This window comes from Mobula hypostoma, chromosome 3 (genome assembly GCF_963921235.1).
Source record: "Mobula hypostoma chromosome 3, sMobHyp1.1, whole genome shotgun sequence".
Lineage (NCBI taxonomy): Eukaryota > Metazoa > Chordata > Chondrichthyes > Myliobatiformes > Myliobatidae > Mobula > Mobula hypostoma.
Genome location: NC_086099.1, coordinates 5,751,345 through 5,768,932, shown reverse-complemented (window position 1 = coordinate 5,768,932; position 17,588 = coordinate 5,751,345).

Genomic DNA, 17,588 nt, shown 5'->3' with positions numbered 1-17,588 from the left:
TAAATTACAGTAAGTATATATAAAATTAAGAGTTTTTGTCTTCCAGCTCTTGTACCTCCTCATTGATGGTAACATGTCCTGGGTGATGGGGGTCCTTAATGATGGATGCTGTCTTTTTGAGCCGTTACCTGTTGAAGATGTCCTCAATGGTGCAGAGGCCAGTGCCCACGATGGAGCTGACTGAGTTTACAACTTTCTGCAGCTTCTTCCAATGTTGTGTGGTGGCCCCTCCATCCCAGACGGCGTACAACCAGTTAGAATGCTCTCCACAATGCATTCGTAAATTTGCGAGTGTCTTTGGTGACAAACCAATTCTCCTCAAGCTCCTAATGCAGTGGCTGGTGATAAATGGCAGAGCGGAACAATACTTCTCCAGCATGCAGGTCACCTTACCTACATTTAGAGCCAGAGAGGAATACCTTTGATTCCTCTGCAGAAATTATTCAAAGTTTGTTTTAAACAAAAACATTGTAAAAATTGGTACTGGACATGATCTTCTTGCCTATTAAGATAAATCTAATGAAGAATTTCAGGTAGTTTTCCCCACAATTCTAATCACGTGCCAAGGTGGTGTAGTGGTTAGCAAGATGCTATTACAACTCGAGGCATCGGAGTTCGGAGTTCAATTCTGGCACAGTCTGTAAGCAAATTTTTACATTCCTATCTCTGAGCATGTGGGTTTCCTCCCTCAGTCCAAAGACGTACCGATTAGTTGGTTAATCAGTCATTTTAAATAGTCCTTCATTAGATTAGGGTTAAATTGGTGGGTTGCTGGGTGGCAGAGCTCAGTGGATCAGAAGAGCCACTGTATCTCTGAATAAAAAAAATAAAAATTAAATAAGCAACCATTGTGGGGGGGTCACCTTTGTGTGTACAATTGTTGCTTGACCAGCCCGAGCAATAAAACTTTAAAGCAAACAAAGCAGACAATGCCAGAATCACTTTGGCCTGAAACTGCACCTCTGTACCCCTTTCCACAAAATCTCCGTACCCCTTTCCACAGGATCTCTGTACCTCTTTCCACAGGATCTCCGTACCCCTTTCCACTGAATCTCCGTACCCCTTTCCACAGGATCTCCGTACCCCTTTCCACAGGATCTCCGTACCCCTTTCCACTGAATCTCCGTGCCCCTTTCCACTGAATCTCCGTATCCCTTTCCACAAAATCTCCATACCCCTTTCCACAGGATCTCCATACGCTTTTCCACAGGATCTCCGTACCCCTTTCCACTGAATCTCTGTAACCCTTTCCACAGAATCTCCGTACCTCTTTCCACAGGATCTCCGTATCCCTTTCCACAGGATCTCCGTACCCCTTTCCACAGGATCTCTGTATCCCTTTCCACAGGATCTCCATACGCTTTTCCACAGGATCTCCGTACCCCTTTCCACTGAATCTCTGTAACCCTTTCCACAAAATCTCCATACCCCTTTCCACAGGATCTCCGTACCCCTTTCCACAGGATCTCCGTACCCCTTTCCACAGGATCTCTGTACCCCTTTCCACGGAATCTCCGTATCCCTTTCCACAAGATCTCCATACCCCTTTCCACTGAATCTCTGTATCCCTTTCCATAGAATCTCCGTATCCCTTTCCACGGAATCTCCGTATCCCTTTCCACAGGATCTCCGTACCCCTTTCCACAGAATCTCCATATCCCTTTCCACAGGATCTCCGTACCCCTTTCCACAGGATCTCCGTATCCCTTTCCACAGGATCTCTGTACCCCTTTCCACAGGATCTCCGTATCCCTTTCCACAGGATCTCCGTACCCCTTTCCACAGGATCTCCGTACCCCTTTCCACAGGATCTCTGTACCCCTTTCCACAGGATCTCCATATCCCTTTCCACAGGATCTCTGTACGCTTTTCCACAGATGCTGCTTGATCTGCTGAATGGTCCCTGCATTTTTCCTCTTGTTTTTGATTTTCAGCATCTGCAGTATGTTAATTTTAAGAACTTCAAGGTCATTTATGAAACATGAATTTCTTTGCTATATCCTAAAAACTATTATAAATTGTTACTTAAATACAACTTTACGCTTTTACATCAACCATAAAATAATGCAGGCCCTTTTAACCTACTGTAAGAGCAAACTAATTCTTTCTTTCCACATAGTCCTCCATTTTTCTACCCTCCAGGCACCTATCTAAGAGACTCTTAAATGCCCCTAATGTATCTGCCTCTACCACCACCCCTGGCAGCACGTTCCACACACCCACCATTCTGTGTGTAAAAATCCTGCCTCTGACGTACTCCCCACCGCCATACTCCCTTCCTGTTACTCAAAATCTGCCCTGTTGTATTAGCCATTTCCACTTTGGGAAAAAGTCTCTGGCTTATTTTGATCTATGCCTCTTATTATCTTCTACACCTCTGTCAAGTCACCCCTCATCCTCCTTCACTCCAAAGAGAAAAACCTTAAGATTTTGCCTGTAAGAACAATTATGTCCTCATCAGCAGAAGACTTTTCATCTAAAATAAAGCTATATATTGGTTTGTCATCAACATATCTAGTGAAGGTGTCAAACTCTCCCAGATTTTATAACACTTGGATCTGCTTCACACCCCATTTTGTCCACCTCCAGAAACGTACAGAAGATAGGTTGTTTGGACAGCAGTTCGCCAAGCACATATAGAGTCATGACGTAAGGTCTTGCCTCTACATTGGATGTGTGCACTGGGCAAAATAGCATTTCTAGCTCAGTGCAGATGTAGAATGATCTCAGTAACCCAAGGTAAAACCGGTTTTATATTACAACAGATCTGTAATGTATTTACTGAGGTACAGTGCGGAATGGCCTTTCAGCCCAATGAGCTGTGCCCCCCAGCAACCCGCCGACTTAACCCTAGCCTACTCACAGGACAACTTTCAATGACTGTTTAGCCTACTAACTAGTACGTCTTTGGACTGTGGGAGGAAAGCGGAGCACCAGAGGAAAACAATGCGCACATGGGAAGGAACATACAAACTAAGATCTTAGTTAGCACTGTACAAGGCCTATTTTGCTAAATTCTTGGCCTCCTGTATTTATTTTATCAAAAATTCCTTTTCACAATAGCGCGTCTGCTCCACCATTCTTATCATAGCTGATCTATTTTGCCTCATAATCATATTCTCCCTGTAACCTTTGACACCCTAATTTTTCAAGAACCTGTCAACCTCCGCCTTAAGTATCCCCTATGACTTGGCTTCCAAAGAATGAACTCTGCAGATTCACCATCCTCTGGCTAAGGGAATTCTTCCTCACACCTGGATCATCTGTTTTTGTTCTTCCATTGTTTGTAAACGTTGCTGAGAATCCAGCTTCCGCAGCTCCCTTTTATGAGCATTTTAGAAATCATTTACTTTGTTATTGGTCGGAGGTGGCAGGGAGGATCTGAGAAGAACAGGAGTTCCTTCCTTTTTAAAGCATTAATGAGCCCTGAGAGCTCTTCACCACAGTCCAGCAATTTCACGGTGTCCCAGAATAGTTAATGAGCCGAAACTGACCACCTGTAGGTGGTGCACACACCATGCTGACTCGAAAACAGTTCCCTGCCCCTCCAGAGTTGTTGGAAACAGACCCTGGCAATCGCTGCCCACTGACACTGGGGATGGCTTCAGGAAGAAATCTCACCACCAGAGAACTGACGGGTGCAACAAGAAAACATGAGCTTCACAGCATTGGCCATATTCTATAAATGCAAGAGATTCTGCAGATGCTGGAAATCTCAAGCAACACACACAAAATGTTGGAGGAACTTAGCAGGTCAGGCCATATCCATGGAAGTGAATAAACAGTCAACATTTCAGGCTGAGGCTCTTCATCAGGACTGGAAAGGAAGGGGGAAGAAGCCAGGACAATAAGGTGGGGGCGAGGGGAAGGAGGATAGCAAGAAGATGATAGGTGCAGCCATGTGGGGGCGGGGGCAGGGTAGGTGGAGAGCGGATGAAGTGAGCACCTGAGAGGTGATAGGTGAAAAAGGCAAAGGGCTGGAGAAGAGGGGATCTGATAGGAGAGGAGAGTGGACCATGGGAGGAAGGGAAAGAGGAGATGCACTAAGGAAGAAACACCCTCTCCACAAATAACTCCATCTAAGCCTTTCAGTATTCCATAGGTTTCAATGAGACCCCCCCCCCCCCACCAGACAGGCCCAGGTCATCAAACACTCCTCATACACTAACCCTCTCATTCTTGAAATCATCCTCATGAACCTCCTCCAGATCCTCTCCAATGACATTTTTTTCTTTCCCATACCCAGGCCAGAGCCATACCACTACACCTGTAACCTCTGTTTAGGCCTTCCAATATTCAGTAGGCTATTTCTGGGCACCAGGGTAGTGTGGTGGCTAGTACAATGCTATTACAGCTCAGGGGTGTCAGAGTTCAATACCAACATCACCTGTAAGGCATTTGTAAGTCCTCCTCATGGTTTGTGTGGGCTTCCTCCCGCAGTCCAAAAACATAGAAGTTACTAGGTTAATTGGTCATTGTATTTGTCCTGTGATTAGGTTAGGGTTAATAGCTGGGTTGCTGGGTGATGTGGCTAGTTGGGACAGTTTGGGAGTCTGGTTCTCAAAATAAAATAAAAAGTAAAATAGTTGCAGTAGTTGACATCATATCAACAGCTAGTTCTAAATACGCAATTCTAAATATTCAAGATTCAAGGTTGTTTAATGTCATTTCCAGTATGCAGGTGTTACAAGGAACGAATTAATCGTTCTCTGGATCCAATGCAGCAAAAAATAACACAATAAAATAAAGAACACAATAATAAAAAGCACAATAAATATAAATGCTTAATTAATGTATGTGAATTTGAGATGCTTGTTTGATAATTTTTGATCATTTCAGTTGCCATTTCATCCAACTATATTTTGGTCGAATAATGTCAACTTAGACTTGCTATTTTGTGTCTTGAATTTTAGTTACACTTCTAGACATCCCTGTGAGCCCAGGTACATCTGCATGTATGCACTGTGGAGATGACCTGCAGAGAACGTGTTGCTAAGCTTCCATTACCAGGTTTAGGATGTGATCAAGAGTTCAATAAAATTTTGAGAAACTCCATTGAAGTTTCCATTGAGATTCTGTTTCTCAGTGGAAAGGTGATCATATCCTGGACTTAAAGCTTTGTGCAGAACAATTGAATAGGAACAAGTTTCTATAAACTGTTTTCACATTTGTGTAATTTTATTTCCTGTTTTTGTTGTACAATTTATTTATGTCACAAAATTTTCTCTGAATTAAATTCATCTCAAATGTATCAAATCATTGGTCAAGATTTTTGCCTTTTTTCTACTAATTAGTAATTAGTTTATTAAAGTTCAAAGTAAATTTATTATCAAAGTACATATATGTCACCATATACAACCATGAGATTCATTTTCTTGTGGGCATACTCAATAAGTCTGAAGAATAATAACCATAATAGAATCAATGAAAGCCCACACCAACAGGGCAAACAACCAGTGTACAGAACAACAAACTGCAAATACAAAAAGAAATAAATAATAATAAATAAGCAATAAATGTCAAGAACATTAGATGAAGAGTCCTTGAAAATGAGATCACTGGTTGTGGAGACAATTCAGTGATGGAGCAAGTGAATTTGAGTGAAGAGCTTTGGTTCAAGAGCCTGATGGTTGAGGGGTAATAATTGTTCCTGAACCTGGAGGTCTGGGTCCTGAGGTTCTTTATCCTTCTTCCTGATGGCAGGAGCGAGAAGAGAACATGACCTGGGTGGTGGGGGTCCCTGATGATGGATGACAAGGCTTCGTGTAGTTGTGCTCAATGGTCGAGAAGGCTTTACCTGCAATGCACTGAGCTGAATCCACCGCCATATATGTCACAAATACTGAAATATAATGAAAAGCTTTTGTTTGCATGCCATCCAAAGAGATCATTCCATATAAATGTAGATCGAGGTAGTACAAGAGTAACAGTTGGTTGTCTGTCATATTTAGCAATGACAGGAGACCTTTGCGGGACAATTTTTAAAGTGCAAAAGCCATTGCACTGGGGCAGTTCCACTCTTCACCTTGGAAGTCCAGGTCCAGTGGTACAAATGGTTGCCACAAGCTGGGGTCTTCCTTGGTTGCAATGGATGACCATGACTTCCTTTCTGCCTTGTCATGCCGTTTGCTCTCCACAGAGCATTACAGAACCACCTTCCTGGGTGTTGGATCTCATTAACACTGGAAATCCAAAGCAACACACACAAAATGCTAGAGAAACTTAGCAGGCCAGGCAGCATCTATGGAAAAGAGTAAACGGGGACCCTTCATCAAGACTGGAAAGAAAGAGGAGAAGTTGGATCTCACTGTTGATCTCCTCTGCCCAGTCAGCCGGAGCTGACTTCACATGCTACAACAGACATCTGCCTATCTCACCAGGGTATGAGGCCCACCGACTACCCTCACCTGGTTTAGTCTGCCTGTCGAAGCGGTGTACCAGGGTGTGGCCGCTGTCACATTCAAACAGCTACTTGGAGTCACAGGTGAGAGGTGAGTGTCCAGTGGGTTACCCCAGAATGGACACCACAAACCCTTTTTCCAGAGATGCTACCCCCTCCAACACACAAAATGTTGGAGGAATTCAGCAGGTCAGATAACGTCAATGGAAAGGAATAAAGATCCGACATTTTGTGTTGAGACTCTTCATCAGGACTGGAAAGGGAGGGGAAAGATGCCAGAAAATAATACAGAATATGGTATTCTAGTTATAGAGTGAGTGCAGTGCAGAAAGACAAATAAATTCAAGAGTATGGTATAATTGACAAACAAAGAGATCCTTCTTATGAGGTCAGTTGGAGATTCATATAGCAGCAAGATAGAAGCAGCCCTTGATCCTGGTGGCACATGTTCTCAACTGCTTGTATCTTCTGCCCGATGAGAAAAGGGAAGAGAGAATGATGAGGGTGGATGGGATCTTTGATTAGCTCCTTTTCCAAGGCAGTGGGAAGTGTTGAGAGAGTAAATCGGGGAAGATGGTTTGCACGATAGACTGAGTTACGTTTACAACTCTGTAACTTCTTGCAGACACTTGCCATGCCAAGATAGGATGCTTTCATTGGTGGATGTGTAAAGACAGGTAAGAGTCATTGGTGACATGCCAAATTTCCTTAGCCATCTCAGGCACCAATCTGCTTTCTTGGCCATGGTGTCTATGGACCAGGACAAGTTGTTGGTGATACTTACACCTGGGAACTTTAAGTTCTCAACCATCTTCAGCTTATCACCACTGATAAATCCAGGGCCATGTGTCCTATCCACTTCCTGAAGTCAATGATCAGCTTCTTTGTTTTGCTTACGCTGTGGGCAGGGTTCTTGTCTTAGCACCATCTCCTTCCTGTACTACATCTCACTATAGAGATCAGGTCATCTGCTAACCTGTATCTGGAGTTCGAGCAGAATCTGGCCACACAGTCAGGTGTTTACAGGGAGTAGAGTAGGGAGGCTGAGGACACAACCTTGTGGGCCACCTGTGTTGTGGATAATCGTGGCAGAGGTGTCACTGCCAATCCTTACTGTTTGGGATCTGTTGGTCAAGAACTCTTATCTTTTCATTGTTTCAGCTGACATTCTATCATTAGCTCAAATCCTTACATGTAATTCTTTTTAATTAAATCTTATTTTATTTAGAGATACAGGACCTTCTGGCCCATGAGCTGCACCACCCAACAGCACACCGTTTTAACCGTAGCCTAATCACAGGACAATTTATAGTCACCAATTAACGTCCTAACCAGCATGTCTTTGGACTGTGGGAGGAAACGAGACCATCCAGAGGAAATCCACATGGTCATGAGGAGAACATACAAACTCCTTCTGGAAGCAGTGGAATGGAGCCCTGATCGATTGTGCTGTAAAGCATTATGCTAATTGCTATGCTACTGTGCTGCCCAAATTTTATGTTATTTATTGTGTGGGAATTTGAGAACAATTTCGCCAGTGTTTATCTGTGAGTGTATCACCTTGCTGCTTGAATGTATTTTGATGTTGTCCATTTTTGTCATTCACCACCTTCCAGAACATGTTTCATTTCAAATTGTAGCACTCTCCAGGCTACAGAAAGAAATTGTCCAACTGCCCACACCCCTTACAGTGAAGATTTGGTCAAAAATATAGAGTTTTATGAAATAGAATGAGAAAAATAGTTTAGACTTTTGATCGTTATTGTGAACACTGTTCTTTGACTTCCTCTCTTTCTGCTGTCGTACAAATGATGGGTGGAGCATTCACTGTTAAAATTGATAATTGGTTTATTATTGATCCATGTTCCGAAGTTAGTAAAAATGATCCATACAGATCATTTCATCAAATCAGTACGTTGAGGTAGAGCAAGGTAGAACAATAACAGAATGCAGAATGAAGTCTGACAGCTACAGAGAGAGTGCAGTACCGGTAGACAATAAGATACAAGATCATAACGAAATGGATTTGAGGTTAAGAGTCCATTTTATCGTACAATAGCACAGTTTAATAGTCTTATAACAGCAGCACAGAAACTGTGATCTCACGGAGAGAACAAGTGGATTCATAGAGAAATGTAGTTGATTCACAGCTTTTCTCTTTGGAGTGAAAGAGGATGAGAGGTGATTTGTTAGAGGTGTACAAGATGATAAGAGGCATAGATCAAGTGGACAGCACTTTTTCCCAGGGTGGAAATGGCTAATATGAAAGGCGATGGAAGGAAGTATAGGGGATGTCAGAGTTTAGTTCTTTATACAGAGTAGGTGGGTGTGTGAAACACCTTGCCAAGTGTGGCGAAAGAGGAAGATACATTAGAGTCATTTAAGAGAGATACATGGATGGTAGAAAAATGGAGGGCTATGTGGGAGGGAAGGGTTCAATTGATCCTAGAGTAGCTTAAAAGGTCAGTACAACATTGTGGGCTGAAGGGCCTGTACTGTGCTGTTCAACTCTCTGTGTCACCAATGTAGCAGCTATGTGGAGTTTTGTATTTTCACCACAGCACAATTACAGTGTGAGATCTCTTTTTACACCCATTGCATAATGGTATCATGCGTATATTTTAATAAAACCATTGCATTTACCCTTCACTATTAGATTTCTGAAAGGTCCATGAACCTATGGACACTACACTAGAACATAGAATGTAGAACTGGCCCTTTTGCCCACAATGTTATGCCAGCCATTTAAGCTACTCCAAGATCAATATAATCTTTCCCTCCCACACAGTCTTCCATTTCTCTATTATCTACGTGCCTATCTAAATGCCCCCAATGTATCTGCCTCCACGCCACCCTGGCAGGCTGTTCCACACACCCACCACTCCCTGTGTAAATCAGAATCAAAATCAGGTTTATTATCACCAGCATGTGACGTGAAATTTGTTAAAATAGCAGCGGCAGTTCAATGCAATACATAATCTAGCAGCCAGAAAAATAATAATAAATAAATTAAAACAATAATAAATAAACACCTAAATCAGTTACGTATATTGAATAGATTTTTAAAAAGTACAATAACGGTAGTACTGTATATTAAAAAAAGTGAGGTAGTGTCCAAAGCTTCAATGTCCATTTATGAATCGGATGGCAGAGGGGAAGAAGCTGTTCCTGAATCGCTGAGTGTGTGCCTTCAGGCTTCTGTACCTCCTACCTGATGGTAACAGTGAGAAAAGGACATGCCCTGGGTGCTGGAGATCCTTAATAATGGACGCCTTTCTGAGACACCGCTCCCTAAAAAACCTAATTCTGACATCGTCCTTATACTTTCCTCCAATCACCTTAAAATTATGTGCCTGGTATTAGTCATTTCCACCCTGGGTAAAGGGAACTGGTTGTCCACCTGGTCAATGCCTCTGATCCTTCTCTACATCTCTATAAGTCACCTCTTAGCGTCCTTCACTCCAAAGAGAAAAGCCATAGTTCTCTCAACTTTTCCTCAAAAGGACTCCCATCATCCAGGCCATGCTCTCTTCTTGTTGCCGCCGTCAGGAAGGAGGTACAGGAGCATCAGGATCCACACCACCAGGTTCAGGAACAGTTATTACCCCCTCACACATCAGGCTCTTGGACCAGAGGGGAAAACTTCACTCGCCCCAACACTGAACTATTCCGACAACCTATAGGCTCACTTTCAAGGATTCATTATCTCATGTTCTTGATATTTATTGCTTGTTTATGGTTTTTTTTTGTATTTGCACAGTTTGTTCCCTTGTACACTGATTGTCTGTCCATCTTGTGTGAAGTTTTATTTCATTGATTCTATTGCGTTTCTTTGTATTTACTGTGAATGCCCACAAGAAAATCTCAGGGTAGTCTATGGTGAGATATGTACTTTGATAATCAATTTACTTTGAGCTAGTTAAGACAAGATGCCTAATCCAGGCAACATTCTGGTAAATTTCCTCTGCACCCTCTCAAAGTCCCCCACATCTTTCCTATAATGAGGCGACTAGAACTGAGCACAATACTCCAAAACCCTTTATAAAAGAATTTCTGGAGAATCTGTTCTTTCGTATTTTTGACCTTTGACAGTTAGGATTCATTTTGATTCTCTTTGCTACAAGGGCATTCGAGATGAAAGGCCTCTTTTGTGTCTGGATGTTGTATTTCAAGTGTGGCCAACCATGACCAGAGTGGGCTGTGATCAGACTCTCACTGGACTAGACTCTGCAGTTCAGCACTTTGTTGGCATTGTTCACCATTGTCCTCACTTGGTTGGAACAGATATCATACACCTTGACACAGTTTCCCCCCAAGCTTTTCAGTATAGTAGAAATCTGCAGTATTTCATTACGTCAAATTAAATGTTGTAAAAACATAGAACGCAGAACACCACAGCACAGTACAGGCCCTTCATACAACCTTTTAACCTAGTCTAAGATCAATCTAATCCTTCCTTCCTGCATAGCCCCTCACTTTTCTATCATTGATGTGTCTATCTAAGAGTTTCTTTAAAATCCCTAATGTATCTGCCGTTGCCACCTCCCCTGGCAGTGTGTACCATGCTGCCATCATTCTCAGTATAACAAGCTTAGCTTTGACATACCAAATCACACAGAACATAGAACAGTACATCACAGGAACAGGACCTTCAGCTCACAATGTTGTACCAAACCAATTAAATTCGTAATCAAATGGCAACTAAACGAATCTCTTCTGCCTACACAAGTCCACATCTCTCCATTTTCCTCACATTCATGTGCCTATCTAAACATCTCTTAAAAGTTTCTAATGTATCCGCCTCTTCAACTTCCCCAGGCAGTTCAGTACCATACATACCTATACATTCCACCAATCACCTTAAAATTGTGCCCCCTTGTATTAGTCATTTCCACCCTGGGAAAAAACGTCTCTGGCTTTTCCTTGCTAAGCTTTTTAGTATGGTAGATATCTGCAGTTTTTTATTAGGTCAATTGAAACGTTTAATTGAAGAACTTTTGTCAGTTAAGGGTGTTAAAAGTATGAAGCTATGGTAGTTAAATTCCAGTAATTGAAAGACAGAAGTCAAGAAGCTGCTAGCTCTTCAAAGTTCAAAGTTCAAAAGTACTTGTGGGTTCATGCACGTCCCCGTCCGTTTTGTAAGTGAGCTTTCAATGTCATCAGTCATTGTTCTCTCGTCTTACAGATTTTATCCTGGATGTTGTACATCCTGCACTCTCACCTTTGATGGTTCACTCAGCACGTACTACCCTTTGCATCTGAGCGTTTTTCATCACATCTCTGCTGTAAATGGTCCGCGGGTAGAGACTGAGAAACCACTTCATAGAACTACATGATCTGTCTATTGTTCATATGTCTTGTCAGTTCAGCAGTTGTATAACTCATAGGTAATGCATGCATATATGTATATATATATATATATATATATGTATACACACACTTACTTTCATGCATCATACATTCTCTTCTTTCTCCCTCTCCCCTCCCTCCCTCCCTCCCTCCCTCTGTCCCTCCCTTCCTCCCCCTCTCCCACTCCCTTTCTCCCTTTCCCACTCCCTAACCCTCTCCTCCTCCCCCTCCTTCTCCCTCTCTCTCTCTACTTCTGCAAATAATTCTGCATGGAAATGACTTTGTGGATTAAACTCTATTGCCTGTTACTCTGTTTGTGTCTAGAGGAAAGTAGAGGGGGGTGGCAGGGGTAGTTTTTTTACGCAGAGAGCAGTGGGTGCATGGAACACCCTACTGGGAGGGGGGCGCGTGGTACAGGCAGATACGTTAGCAATATTTAAGAGACTCTTAGGACATGAATGGTGGAAAAGTGGAGGGCTATGTAGGAGGGAAGGGTTAGATTGATCTTAAAGTTGGTTAAAGATCAGCAACTATTGTGAGTCAAAGGGCCTGTACTCTGTTGTAAGGTTCAATAGTTTATGTTATGTTTTACACAATAGATCTGTGAAATAAGTACAAGTTCAAATTTAAGTCGAGACATTTATTCAACGAGCTCAACATTACCCTGCTCCTCCTGTTTCTACCTCCTTACCTAAGATTCACACACCTGACTGTCCAGGTACCCATTGTTTCTGCCTGCTGCTACCCCACTGAACTTGTGCATGCATATCTCGACTCTGTTTTATCCCTCTTGGTTCAGTCCCTTCCTACCTACATCCATGATAATTCACACACTCTCAATCTTTTCAATGACTTGAAGTCCCCTGGCCCCGATCGTCTCCTTTTCACTCTGGATGTCCAGTCCCTCAACACTTCTACCCTCATCAGGAGGACCATAAAGGCCTCCACTTCTTTCAGGACAACAGACCCAACCAGTTCCCCTCCGCCACCACTCTCCTCGGTCTGACAGAACTGGTTCTCACCTTCAATAATTTCTCCTTCATCTTCGCCCACTTGCTTCCAACCCAGGGTGTAGCCATAGCCACTTGCATGAGCCCCAGCTGTACCTGTCATTTTGTCAGCTACGTGCAGCAGTCTACGTTCCAAGCCTGCACGTACAACACTCCCCAAACCTTCCTACACCACATCAACAACCATATTGGGGCTGCTTCCTGCACCCATGCTGAGCTCGTCAGTTTCATCTGCTTTGCCTCCAACTTCCATTTCCAGCACCTTGCTCCCACTTCTTGATCTCTCTGTCTCTGTCTCTGGAGACAGGTTATGTACTGATGTCTTTTATAAACCCACTACTTCTCACAGCTGCCTGACTACACCTCTTCCTATTCTGTCACTTGTAAAAATGTCATTCCCTTCTCTCGGTTCCTCTATCTTCACCGCATCTGCTCTCAGGATGAGGCTTTTCATGCTAGAACAAAGAAGATGTCCTCCTTCTTCAAATGAAGGGGCTTCCCTTCTTGCACCATCAATGCTGCCCTCACCTGCATCTCTTCCATTTTGCACACATCTGCCCTCACCCCATCCTCCCACCACCCTACCAGGGACAGGATTCCTCTTGTCCTCACCTACCACCCCACCAACCTCTGCGTCCAGCACATAATTCTCCATAACTTCTGCCACTTCCAACAGGCTCCCACCACTATGCACATTTTCCCTCCCTCCCACTTTTTGCTTTCCACAGGGATTGCTCCCTATGCGAATCCCTTCTCCGTTCGTCTATCCACACTGATCTCCTTCCTGGCGCTTATCCTTGCAAGCAGAACAAGTGCCCTCACACCTCCTCCCTCACTACCATTAAGGGCTCCAAACAGTCCTTCCGGGTGAGGTGACACTTCACCTGTGAGTCTGTTGGAATCATCTACTGTGTCTGGTGCTGCTGGTATGGCCTCCTGTATATCGGTGAGACCCGACATAGATTGGGAGACCACTTCATCGCGCATCTGCGCTCCTTCCGCCGCAAAAAGCAGGATTTCCCAATGACTACCCGTTTCAATTCCACTTCCCATTCCCATTCCAATATGTCAGTCCATGGCCTCCTCTACTGTCGCGATGAGGCCACACTCAGATTGGAGGAGCAACATCTTGTATTCCATATGGGTAGCCTCCAACCTGATGTCATGAATATCAATCTTTCAAACTTATGGTAATTGCCCCCCTCCTTTCCTTCAATATTCCCTATTCTTATCTCCTTCTCACACCTTATCTCCTTACCTGCCCATCACCTCCCTTTGGTGCTCCTCCCCGTTCCCTTCCTTCCATGGTCTTCTGTCCTCTCCAATCAGATTCCCCCTTCTCCAGCCCTTTACAGTATCTCTTCTGTAGGTTTTCGCAATTAAAAATGACAGAGGCATTTTATGTTTAAGATAACCTATAACAACTCATTTATTGAACTCTGAACACTGAACACAAAGCGCAGTAAAAACTTATCTTAATTACATCATCACTCAAACCAGATTTGTAAAGTGAAGCCCCACTCAACGTTGGTAGTTGTGAATAATGTACATTTCCACCAATTGCATAACTCTACACTCCCAGCAAGTAACTTCTCAGCTCTTTACTTCACCCACTCCCCCTCTCCCATTTTCAGAATCAGAATCAGGTTTATTATCACCGGCCTGTGACGTGAAATTTGTTAACTTAGCAGCAGCAGTTCAATGCAATGCATAACTTAGCAGAGAGGGAAAAAAAAAATAAAACATAATAGTAAATAAACAAGTAAATCAATTATGTGTATTGAATAGATTTTTTAAAATGTGCAAAAACAGAAATACTGTATGTTTTTAAAAATGTACAAAAACAGAAATACTGTATATTAAAAAAAGTGAGGTAGTGTCCAAAGCTTCAATGTCCATTTATGAATCAGATGGCAGAGGGGAAGAAGCTGTTCCTGAATCGCTGAGTGTGTGCCTTCAGGCTTCTGTACCTCCTACCTGATGATAACAGTGTGAAAAGGACATGCCCTGTGTGCTGGAGGTCCTTAATAATGGACGCTGCCTTTCTGAGTTACTGCTCCCTGAAGATGTCCTGGGTACTTTGTAGGCCAGTACCCAAGATGATCTTGGCCCAAAATGTCGACTGTACTCTTTTCGATAGATGATTCCTGACCTGCTGAGTTCCTCCAACATTTTGTGTGTGTTGCTCAGATTTCCAGCATTTGTACATTTTTTCTAGTTTGTTCAGCTATCACCTGCCATTGTGTACTTCTGCATAATATCCACCCTCATCATACTCTGATACCTTCCCTCTTCCTCTCCGGTCCTGATGAAGGGTCTCGACAGGAACACTGACTGTTTACTCTTTTCCACAGATGCTTTCTGACCTGCTGAGTTTCTCCAGCGTTTTGTGTGTGTTGCTATGGATTTCCAGCATTAGCAGATTTCCTCATGTTTGTGATTTATTCAGAGTGGTAGTAGAGGGTTGCCTCTCTACCTGGAGGCCTGTGACGAGAGGAGTTCCACAGGGATCCGTGCTGGGTCGATTGTTGTTTGACATTTATATCTACGAAAAAATACTCAAATGGCAAAATAGTACCACTGTGGCTGACAAGGGAAGTCAAAGCTAACGTAAAAACAAAAGAGAGGCCATGCAGCAAAACAAAGATTAGCAGGAAGATAGAGGATTGGGAAGCTTTTAAAATCATACAGAAAGCAACTAAAAGAATCATTGGGAGGGAAAAGATGAAATATGAAAGCAAGCTAGCATACAATATCGAAGTGGATTGTAAAAGCTTTTGCAAGTATATAAAAAAATAAGAGGGACATGAAAGTAGGTATAGGACCGCTAGAAAATGAGGCCGGAGAAATAGTGGGGAACAAGGAGATGGCAGATGAACTAAATGAGTATTTTGCATCAGTCTTCACTGTGGAAGACACTAGCAATATGCCTGATGTTGTGTGAAGGAAGAGAAGTGGGTGCAGTTACTATTACAAGGGAGAAGGTGCTCAAAAAACTTAAAGACCTAAAAGTACATAAATCAGCCGGACCAGATGAACTGCAACCTAGGGTTCTGAAAGAGATGGCAGTAGAGATTGTGGAGGCAATAGCAATGATCTTTCAAAAATCATTGGACTCTGGAATGGTTCCGGACGACTGGAAAATTGTAAAGGTCACTCCACTCTTTAAGAAAGGATGGAGGCAACAGGAAGGAAATTATAGACCAGTTAGCCTGACCTCAGTGGTTGAGAAGACGTTGAAGTCAATTGTTAAGGATGAAGTTATGGAGTACTTGGTGACACAGGACAAGATAGGACAAACTAGCAGGATACTAGAAGTTTTTTTCAGTTACATAACGAATAAAAGGGAGGTGAGAGTTGATATTGGACCACTGGAAAATGATGCTGGTGAGGTTGTAATGTGGGACAAAGAAATGGCAGAAAAATTTAATAAATACTTTGCATCAATCTTCACTGTGGAAGACACTAGCAGTGTGCCAGAGGTCTGCGAGTGTCGGCGAGCAGGAGTGAGTGCCATTGCTATCAGAAAGGAAAATGTACTAAGCAAACTGAAAAGTCTTAAGGTGGATAAGTCACCTGAACCAGATGGACAGCATCCCAGAGTCCTGAGAGAGGCTGCTGAAGAGAGAGCGGATACACTGGTCATCATCTTTCAAGAATCACTTGATTCTGGTATAATCTCAGAGGACTGGAAAATTGCAAATGTCTCTCCACTCTTTAAAATGGGAGGAAGACAAAAGAAAGGAAATGATAGACCAGTTAGCCTAACCTCAGAGGTTGGGAAGGTGTTGGAGTTCATTATTGAGGATGATGTTTCGGGGTGCTTGGAGACTAATGATAAAATAGGTCAAAGTCAGCATAGTTTCTGTCAAGGGAAATCTTGCCTGACAAGTTTGTTAGAATTCTTCAAGGAAGTAATAAGCAGGTGGACAAAGGAGAGGTCATAGATGTCATTTGCTGAGATTTTCAGAAGGCTTTGATTAGGTGCCACACATCAGAATCAGAATCAGGTTTATTATCAGCAGCATGTGATGTGAAATTTGTTAACTTAGCAGCAACAGTTCAATGCAATACATAATCTAGCAGAGAGAGAAAAAAAAATAAATTAGATTAGATTAGATTAGATTCAACTTTATTGTCATCGTGCCGAGTACAGATACAAAGCCAGTGAAATGCAGTTAGCATCTGACCAGAAATGCAAAGAATAGTGTTATTTACAAAATAACTGTGAATAAAAAGTAAGTGCTACAGCACACAAATATAAAGGTACTGAGACAGTACAATATGGGTGCAATACTGCTTAGTGCTGTGATGTGAGGTTCAGCAGGGTCACAGCCTCAGGGAAGAAGCTCTTCCTGTGCCTGCTGGTGTGGGAGCGGAGGCTCCTGTAGCACCTACCGGATGGGAGGAGAGTAAAAGGTCCGTGATTAGGGTGAGATGCATCCTTGATAATGCTTTTCGCCCTGCCCATCCAGCGTTTATGGTAGATGTTCTCAATGGTGGATAATTGGGTGCCGATAATCCACAGGGCAGTTTTCACCACACGCGGCAGTGCTTTGCGGTCTGATACGGAACAATTGCCATACCACACTGAGAAAATAAAACATAATAATAAATAGGCAAGTAAATCAATTACATGCATTGAATAGATTTTTAAAAATGTGCAAAAAACAGAAATACTGTATATTTAAAAAAATGAGGTAGTGTCCAAAGCTTCAATGTCCATTTATGAATCGGATGGCAGAGGGGAAGAAGCTGTTCCTGAATCACTGAGTGTGTGCCTTCAAACTTCCGTACTGCCTATCTGATGGTAACAGTGAGAAAAGGGC